Here is a 10,529-nt window from a genome sequence, read left to right on the forward strand (position 1 = left end):
CTATTAAGGAAGATTTACTTATAAGCTTCCAACAGTTAATCAAAAAACTCATTAAGAACAACAAGAAGAAGCCTCAACTTAATTACATTTCAAAAATGTGCACATACCTGAATATGTGCTGCTGTGTCTACTTTTCATTCGAGTAAGACCTTAATATACTGTCACACTAACCCACACTGTACTGTTAAAAACATAGAGAACCCGAAATGTTGTATATGATTATGAAAAATCTATGTTGTAAGACAACAAAGGAACTATGCTCTTAACTATCACAGCTATGGAAACAATAAGTTTCAACGTTTAGCGTCACAGAGACAAACAAATTTGTTGTAGTTCCTTGAGAATTAACCCCTTATCACTAGGTTTCAGAAAAAGCTTTCTTTTTTTATTTGTACAAGCTTATGTGGCAGAAACACAAATATTGTACCTATGCTTCAAAACGACACCTACAACAAGAAGAATTGGTGTCCTATACAATTTAGCAATCCTACTTATCGTATTTTCTGCCAGCCTGTTTACGGATTTACAATTGCTTGGTACCACAGAATGTCCCACAACACTAACGACCGAAGGAATGAAGACTTACTAAGACAATGATCATGAAATTCACATTCAGTTCCCCAAAAAGGACACACACACACATTCTAAAAAATACATTTTTCTTTCTTTCTTTATCAAGAGGCAGCACAACTCGCAATCTCAGAATCCAACCGGCTGCACCCACGTATTTACTCAGCGTGAAACGGTTATGGACACCTCCGGGATAATCGAGACTGTTCACGATCTTTACGTTCAACAATCAGATCATTAATAATCGTTAGCATTTCAATCATGGAACAACACAGTATGGCTACATGTGTGATTACTCATCCACATACCAATAAAATGGCAGAAACCAAGCCGTCCAGTATTAATAGCAAAAACGATCGGGCCTTATTACTGAACTTACACCGAAATCTCAACAAGGAGATAAGAAGATTCGCCCACCAACCGCAGTTTCAAAACAACGCCCAGTCATTAGCAGACAGATCTTAAATATCAAGAAATTGGCACGAATACTTTTCGCTCAGAATTAACAAGTTAAAGCCACTCACAACAATAAATGAGGTAACTTAAACCAAAAACCATAAAGTTGTCATAAACACATCAAAAAAGTTTTGTCTCACCTCGGTTTAGAGAATTCCGGAACCTATACAGAAAATTGAAATAGAGATCAACATAAACATCATTTCCGCCCTTTTTGTTGCTCATGAAAACCATATGTTGCATTTTGTATCACCATTCAGCGAGACCTTCACAGGTGGTGGCCCAGATTGCCGTACACACCGGTACCTCGAATACCCAGCAGCACGTCCTCTTGCATTGACGCATGCCTGTATTCGTCGTGGCATACTATCCACAAGTTCATCAAGACACTCTTGGTCCAGATTGTCCCACTCCTCAACGGCGATTCGGCGTAGATCCCTCAGAGTGGTTGTTGGGTCACGTCTTCCCTAAACAGCCCTTTTTAATCTATCCCAGACATGCTCGATAGGGTTCACATCTGGAGAACATGCTGGTCACTCTAGTCGAGCGATGTCATTATCCTGAAGGAAGTCATTCACAAGATGTACACGATGGTGGCACGATTTGTCGTCCACGGAGACGAATGCCTCGCCAATATATTGCCGGTATGGTTGCACTATCGGTCGGAGGATGGCATTCACCTATCGTACAGCCGTTGCGACGCCTTCCATGACCACCAGCGGCGAAAGTCGGCCCCACATAATGCCATCCCAAAACACCAGGGAACCTCCATCTTGCTGATGTCGCTGGACAGTGTGTCTAAGGCGTTCAGCCTGACCGGGTTGCCTCCAAACACGTCTCCAACGATTGTGTGTTTGAAGGCATATGCGACACTCATCGGTGAAGAGAACGTGATGCGAATCCCGAGTTGTCCATTCGGCATGTTGTTGGGCCCACCTGTACCGCGTGGTTGCAAAGATGGACCTCGCTGTGGACTCTAGAGTGAAGTTGCGCATCATTCAGCCTACCGCACACAGTTTGAATCGTAACACGGCGTCCTGTGGTTGCACGAAAAGCATTATTCAACATGGTAGCGTTGTTGTCAGGCAGGGTTCCTCCGAGCCATAATCCGTAGGTAGCGGTCATCTACTACAGTAGTAGCTCTTGGGCGGCCTGAGCGAGGCATGCCATCGACAGTTCCTGTCTCTCTGTATCTCCTCCATATCCGAACAACATCGCCTTGGTTCACTCCGAGACGCCTGGCCACTTCCCTTGCTGAGAGCCCTTTCTGGCACAAAGTAACAATGCGGACGCGATCGAACAGCAGTATTGAACGTCTAGGTATGGTTGAACTACAGACAACACGAGCCGTGTACCTCCTTCCTGGTGGAGTGACTGGAACTGACCGGCTATCGGGCCCCCTCTGTCTAATACAAGCTGCTCATGCATGGTTGTCCACAGCTTTGGGCGGGTTTAGTGACATCTCTGAACAGTCAAAGGGACTGTGTCTGTGACACAATATCCAAAGTTAATGTCTATCTTCAGGAAAACCTTCTTTTGATGCGTGTATATAGAACGGTATAAACAGCACGTCTTAATTTCAGAAAATCTCGAATTTACACTGTTACAATAAGCAGTTGGTACAAGCATATGCAGTCCTCTTGAACTTGCACTCGCCGTACTCACGAGCAGGAATTAAGCAAGTAGGAAAGTTGAGCCGGTATTTTTACAGCTCTAATAGCCGTGAAGGTGGGTAAGGGGCGTAGAAAGGCAATAGAAAAGACCCTTTTGCGAACCTCGCGCTGTCCCCAGTTCACTCAACAGAAGTAAGTTACGTCACCATGTTTCTAAGACGGCACGCTTCCCTCTTAACCAAGGTGCCGCAACCACGGACTTCCGTGTTATGAATAGGTTTCGTCTCCTCGCGTCCTCTGGAGCCGTCAGGATGAAAACTTATTCTCGGACACGCTGCCCCAAGCGGTATGTCGAAGTCCAATCGTCCCACAGAGAAATCGCACGGCTTAAATGACAACACATCTTGCTTGAAGAGCCCTCCCTGCTCCGCCGCCTGTCGTCGTCCAACTCACTCCTCACACTTACGTCAAAACGGTACTCTCTCTGATAGAGGCAAAAATGGCACGCAGAAGACATACCACGATCTATCGACACAGTACGGCTCAACGAGGATAATGGCCAGCGATCAGTCCACAAATACGCAATAATTTAATATCTAAAATAGAAAAATTCCTGCCCTTCAAACTTACTTTAGCTTTACGGCAACAAGTAAGACACAAAATGGCTGCAAGAGAGATGTGAAGAAACCGAAAAAAAATGTTCGTTGGGTGGACTGACTCAGCACGTAGGAAACATTTGGTGAAATTAAACCATTACAATGAAAATTCCACTGTTAAACGCCCAGGAGAGATATGATGGGTGGAAAGAGTACATTGAAAGCCACTAGGAGAGAAGGGGATTTCTTTGATGATGTCATAGAAGAAAAGGAAGACACAGGGATTCATTATAACTGTCAGAATTTAAAAGCGCCGTGGAAGACTTGAGATCAATAACGGCTGAAGGGATATACAACATTCCATTGGAATTTCTGAAATCACTGATGAAAATGACAACCGAACGACTATTCCAGCTGGCATGTACAATCCCCGGGATTGGCGACGTACTATCAGACTGTCGGAAAAAAATCATCCACGTGATTCCGAAGGTAGCAAGGGCAGATAAGTGAGAGATTTTTCGTACCATCAGCTTCGCAGCTCGTGTATCCAAGTGGCTGACAAGAATAACATACAGAAGAATTGAAAAGAAAATTGAGGATGTATTAGATGACGATCAGTTTGACGTTAAGAAAGCATAGGAACCAGAGGGGCTGTCCTGACGTCACGGTTGATAATGGAAGCAAGACTGAAGAAAAATCAAGACACGTTCACAGGATTTGTCGACCTATAAAAAACGTTCAACAATGTAAAATATTACAAGACGTTCGAAATTCTGAGAAAAGTACGAATAAGTATAGGGAAATACGGGTAGTATACAATATATGCAAGAACGAAGAGGTTACAATAAGATTGGAAGACGGAGAACGAAGTGCTGGGATTAAAAAGGATTTAAGAGAAGGCTACAGTCTTTCAGACTTACTGTTCAGTCTATCATCGAAGAAGCAGTGACTTAAATTAAACGAAGGTTCAAGAGTGGGATTAAAATTCAGATAAGACGTGCTGATGACATTGCTAGCCTCAGTAAAAGTGAAGATGAATTATATGATCTGTAATGGATTGACCAGTTAATGAGAAAAAATATGGATTGAGAATAAACTGAAAAAGACAAAATTAATGAGAAGTGATAGAAATGAGGAAAGCGAGAAGTTTAACACCAAAATCGGCCATCAGAAAGTTGACGAAGGTAAGGAATTTTGCTACCTTGGAAGCAAGACTATCCACGACGGACGACGCAAGAAGGACATAAAAAGCATACTAGCGCAGGCAGAAAGAGCTTTCACGCCCAAGATAAGTTTACGGGTACCAAACATAGACCTTAATTTGAGGAAGAAATCTGGAGAGCAGCACTGTATGATAGCAAATAACTGCCAGTGGAAAAACCGGAACAGAGGAGCATAGAAGCGTATGAGATTTGGCACTGCATAAGAATGTTTAAAATAAGGTGGACTGATAAGGAATGAGGAGGTTCTCTGCAGAATCGGCGAAGAAAGGAACATATTGAAAACGCTTACAGGTCAGGATGATAGGACATCTGCAGAGGCGTCAAGGAATACCTTCCACGGTGCTAGAGGGAGCTGCAGAGGGTAGAAACTGTAGTAGAAGACGGAGATTGAAACACATCGAACTAATAATTGAGGACGTAGGGTGCATATGCCACCCTGAGATGATGAGTCTAGCGCAGGAGAGGAATTGGTGGCGCGCCGCATAAAACCAGTCAGAAGACTGGTGATTGAGGAAAACAATTTAGAGTAATTTTCACAGTTAGACACAAAGAAAGAAATAAGGAAGAAATTCTAATAACTATACAGGCTGGAAGGAATGAGAAAGAAAATAAAACAGCATTACTCTAGCTCGAGAGACAATATCCAAAAAATTAGTCAACCAGAGCAACTACAAAAATAGATAAATAGATAATTAAAGCACACGGAACCAGGCTACATAAAGCTGGCCTCACGACAAAGTGAATCAGACTAGTAATTCAACAAGGCCAGAATTAGAAGCCAGAAGGTAAATCCGTTGAGAACAATTGACAACAAACTACGTACGCCCAAACAAGGTTTTCTTCTAACGAAACTTAAGGCTTGCAATGGCCCCACAGTCACGGCAAGTTAAGCTGAAACACAGACATACACGGGCGTCTGCATAACCGGGAGACCAAGAACAATAACACATTTTGGTGAGGTGGTAACACACCTCCTGGCCCAGCCTGTATGCTCGTCCTGTTCGCTGTGGTGGACACTGGGGCCGGTTTCCGGCGTCGAGGGGTCTGGGGCAACCTGGAGAGGTCATTCTGGTCTTCCTGAAATCCTCCATGTCCTATGTGGCTTGTTTAAGCCTAGAAACTTCCACTGTTTTCCAGCAGTGATAGAAAAAAATGATTCTGAAAGTCCTCGCAGGAAGTGTCTTTTCCTGAAGAGTGCTTTGGCATGAAGAAGAAATAGCCAGTAACAGGTGCTGATATTCCGAGACTGTCTGCATGGACGCAATAATAAAGACAAAGTTCGCGAAATCGAGGGGTCGGTGTCCGTCCTCAAAAGGGTAGGCCCTAAGCAGCAATCTGTGTACTCAGTAAACACCACATAAATATAATAAAGGCGATGACGGTCACTGATCCCATTCAGTGTAGATGGACACCAAGCTTAAGCTCTGACTGGAATCGGCGAGATGCCACGAGTAATGAGGGGCATTACATCAGTAGTGTTGTTGTAAGTTGAGAATTTGCGTCTAATGGGCGGCGTGCTAGGTTAGTTCGTGCAGTTGTGGTAACCACTGTGTCTGAATGGTCAGCGTATCTGCCTAGTAAGCAGTAGACTGGGGTCGAATCCCGGTCTGGCACGAATTTTCCACTTTACCCCTTGATATAAATCAGTGCCAACTGAGAGCTGACGTCTATAATTCCGTTGCGTCTTGATTCATAGTGGATGCATGATTATGTCCGGAAGGAGACACCAGATATGTAGTGTATAAATTTCACTTGTCCTGTGAATTAGTGGTTCACAGTACAAGTGCAATCCCACCCCACTTGGCAGTTGGCACCAGCGCTGTCAGAGTGCGTGCAGAACTGCAAAATACCTGGGCCAACATCACTGCGAGGCGATGAGCAGCTGCAAGTGGCATCAGAGAGCTGTCTGGTAAGAATTCGGTGCTAATAACACTTTCGTCTACTGAGAAATTCAAGTTACTGTATCCTTTTATTAAAGCTGGTGATTTCCTCAACATTAGTGAGCTCTAGGAAAGGAAATAACCTAACATAAACCCCTATAGGATTTACCGTAAAAAATTTCGTAAAATTTCCTCGGTGCAATCTGTGTTCCGATCTCCACCTGAAATGTTCCAGTAACGTTAGATACACACACTAGACGTCATACACTCATATCACTCCTTATCTGTACTGAAACTAAACTTGCGTTCGGATGAAACTGTAATCAACGTACCCCATAGACATAACAATGCTGGAATATCAGTTTGGTAGCGCGCGGTCAATGTGTTCGTAGTATAACAGTTTCCATTTCGATCTGCATACTTTCACGCTACCTTTGCCGTCTTACTCAGCACCAATTTTATGGACCATAACTGAGTGCACCACACTGTAATTATGCAGTGAATTAAGCCGTGAGTAGCCCAGCTATCACAGGCCATACTCAATCTGGCATCTTAAGTTACTCCTTATGTGTGGTTGTTCGACTTTAAATCATCCCGAACGCATCCTCCTACGTGTTCAACGGCTGTGACTGATAGCACGATTAGCTGTCAGTCACTGCAAACAAACTATTATAGGCACTTCCGCAGATCCAAGAGTAATGTGCTGCATTTGCTTATGTTGAAGGCCAACTGCCAGTCTCTGCACCAAGAACGGAAGACGACTGCAAGTGTCAGTGGCCTGCGTGACAACCCCGTACTGTCTGGAGTGGTCTACTCGCTAAAAGCGGTATCCCTCTGATGGCCAATGTACATCGATTTGTTTATATCATCATATAAGAAGAACTCAAGTATTCCATTAACTCCATGTGCAGCATCGATCATCTATTTTTAGCGTACGGAGGCAAAGTGAACACTTCAAGGCCTGCCAGTGAACGACTGCTTGCATAAAAACATGCACTTAGTTTTCGATGTAGTCTCTGTTTAAGTCAGCAATGGTTTTTGATAGTTTTCCGAACATAATCCAGCTGCAGTAATAGTATTGTGCAAGGTTAATTAAACTAAAAGTCTGAAGAACAAACGTTTTCCATTATTTAGCAGCAAGGATACTACAGGGTAGGGCACATAAAAGTGGCCCAAAGAACAGAGTTCCAGGGTACAAATAAACACAGCAGAGTTAAGGAAATACAGTACTAACCTGGCTATAGCAGATGTTGAAAGTGACCAATGTTCAGCTCTCGGTACTTTTGGGACCTGGTCACTAAGCTTTTGAAATGTTTCAAATGGCTCTGAGCACTATGGGAATTAATATCTGAGGTCATCATTCACCTATACTTAGGACTACTTAAACCTAACTAACCTAAGGACATCACATACATCCATGCCCGAGGCAGTATTCGAACCTGCTACCGTAGCAGCAGCACGATTCCGGACTGAAGTGCCCAGAACTGCTCGGCCACAACGGCCGGCAAGTTTCTGAAGGCGGATCAAAGCTGGACTGCTGGAATTGCTGTACTCTCATCCGAAAAGTTCTGCTGGGGGTTGTTGCGATACACATTAAACTTGAGGGCTCCCCACACAATCGCACACTGACAGATCAGGTGACCTGTCTGTCCACCTAGGGCCGCGACCAGACTGATCTCTGCTAACAATTCTGTCAGGCGTGAAGATGTACATTTGCTCCAAGATTTCATCGGCTGTATGGGCAGTTGCTCCATCCTGTTGGAAGTGATGGGATGTGGTTATATGCATACATTCACGTCCAACCGTATCCACTCGTTCGGGCAGTTTTTATTTGCCCCACCCTGTACAAGTAATTATAGAGTACAGAGAGCTCCTCAAATGTCTGGGTGTGTACCTGCAGTAGGCAAAATGGAGTAACACGATACTAGTACTACTTGCAGAAATTAACAGAATACGTTAGCAAATTTGCTACTTCTTGTCAGCAGAAACAGGTTTAAAAATATTGAGATTAGAAAAAAAACTTTACATGACAATGCGCAGCGTTCTCCATACTTCAACAGCTTGGTTGTAATGATTAAACAGGAAAAAATAACAGAATTTATGTAGGTCGAGGACGCGTTTTCTGTTTCTCTTGAGAGAAGCCTGCGGACGGAGGAAACCTTTGAAAACAAGCCTTGATGAGAACACCAGCACAGTGGAGCAGCAGGACTGGAGAAGCAAGGCAGTGAGAGGTCTGCAGAGGGACTCGGCTGGCGGCGATATGAGGCGCAGGACAGGATTAAAGGCCACTCTCATCTGCGGCCGGCTGCCGGCTCGTTCGGCACTCAGCCGGCCCTTTGTGGCCAGCAGCGGATTCCCGCTGATACACGCGAGGGCTTCGCTCACCCTGTCTCCACAAGGACAGTTCTTTCTCGTAAATGCTGTTTGGTGGTTTCTGAGAAGGAATTGTACCAGTACTGTACTGTGTTTGCTCATCTAGAGAAACACGTCGTATGCTGGCCGGCGAGCGAAGGCATGAGATTCCAGTTAAACATAAGAGACGAACAAGTAATAATTTTCTTCTCTAACTGCCAAATTCTATTTAAATTTTCTAGAAAAAATCCGATATTATTGTTCCTGGTCCTTTCAAAGCACCACACCTTAAACACTTTGACTCTCTTCTTTTCTTATATTCTTGCGATTAATTTACCTTCCTCGTGTGCAGATTCTTGATGACAACCTGCTTCCAATCCCTGAAACGTACTGAAAAGCTCTGTTTTACAACTAACCTTCAAACTGCTTAACAAGAAAGTAAAGCACCCAGGAAACATGTTCGGATATTAATATAACCATCGACTGATACGAAAAACATTGGAGTGACAGGTAGAGCAACCAACAGATTGTATTGGTGTGCCCGGCCGCGGTGGTCTCGCGGTTCTAGGCTCTCAGTCCGGAACCGCGCGACTGCTGCGGTTGCAGGTTCGAATCCTGCCTCGGGCATGGATGTGTGTGATGTCCTTGGGTTAGTTAGGTTTAAGTAGTTCTAAGTTCTAGGGGACTGATGACCACAGATGTTGAGTCCCATAGTGCTTAGAGCCATTTGAACCATTTTTGTATTGGTGTGTTTCGTGACTATTGTTGTTATCAGTCCTGATGCGGTATACAGGGTGGTCGACTGACCGTGACCGGGCCAAATATCTCACGAAATAAGCGTCAAACGAAAAAACTACAAGGAACGAAACTTGTCTAGTTTCAAGGGAAAAACTAGATGGCGCTATGGTTGGCCCGCTAGATGGCGCTGCCATACGTCAAACGGATATCAACTGCGTTTTTTTTTTAATGCGAACCGCCATTTTTTATTACATATTCGTGTAGTACGTAAGGAAATATGAATGTTTTAGTTGGACCACTTTTTTCGCTTTGTGGTAGATGGCGCTGTAATAGCCACAAACATATGGTTCACAATTTTAGATGAGCAGTTGGTAACACGTAGTTTTTGTAAATTAAAATACAGAACGTAGGTACGTTTGAACATTTTATTTCGGTTGTTCCAATGGGATACATGTACCTTTGTGAACTTATCATTTCTGAGAACGCATGCTGTTACAGCGTGATTACCTGTAAATACCACATTATCCTGAGTCGAAACAAGGCCCCGAGAGTAGACAACATTCCATTAGAACTACTGACAGCCTTGGGAGTGCCAGGCCTTACAAAACTCTACCATCTGGTGAGCAAGATATAAGAGACAGGCGAAATACCCTCAGACTTCAAGAAGAATATAACAATTCCAATCCCATAGAAAATAGGCGTTGACAAAGGTGAAAATTAGCGAACTATCAGTTTAATAAGCCACGGCTGCAAAATACAAACACGAATTCTTTACAGACGGATGGAAAAACTGGTAGAAGCCGACCTCGAGGAAGATCAGTTTGGATTCCGTCGAAATTTTGGAATACGTGAGGCAATAGTGACCCTAGACTTATCTTAGAAAATAGATTAAGGAAAGGCAAACCTACGTTTCTAGCATTTGTAGACTTAGAGAAAGGTTTTGACAATGTTGATTGGAATACTCTCTTTCAAATTCTGAAGGTGGCAGGGGGTAAAATACAGGGAGCGAAAGGGTATTTACTATTTGTTCAGAAAGCAGATGGCAGTTATAAGAGTCGAGGGACATGAAAGGGAAGCAGTGGTTCGGAAGGGAGTGAGACA

The sequence above is a fragment of the Schistocerca cancellata genome, chromosome 1, assembly GCF_023864275.1.
Source record: "Schistocerca cancellata isolate TAMUIC-IGC-003103 chromosome 1, iqSchCanc2.1, whole genome shotgun sequence".
Classification (NCBI taxonomy): Eukaryota; Metazoa; Arthropoda; class Insecta; order Orthoptera; family Acrididae; genus Schistocerca; species Schistocerca cancellata.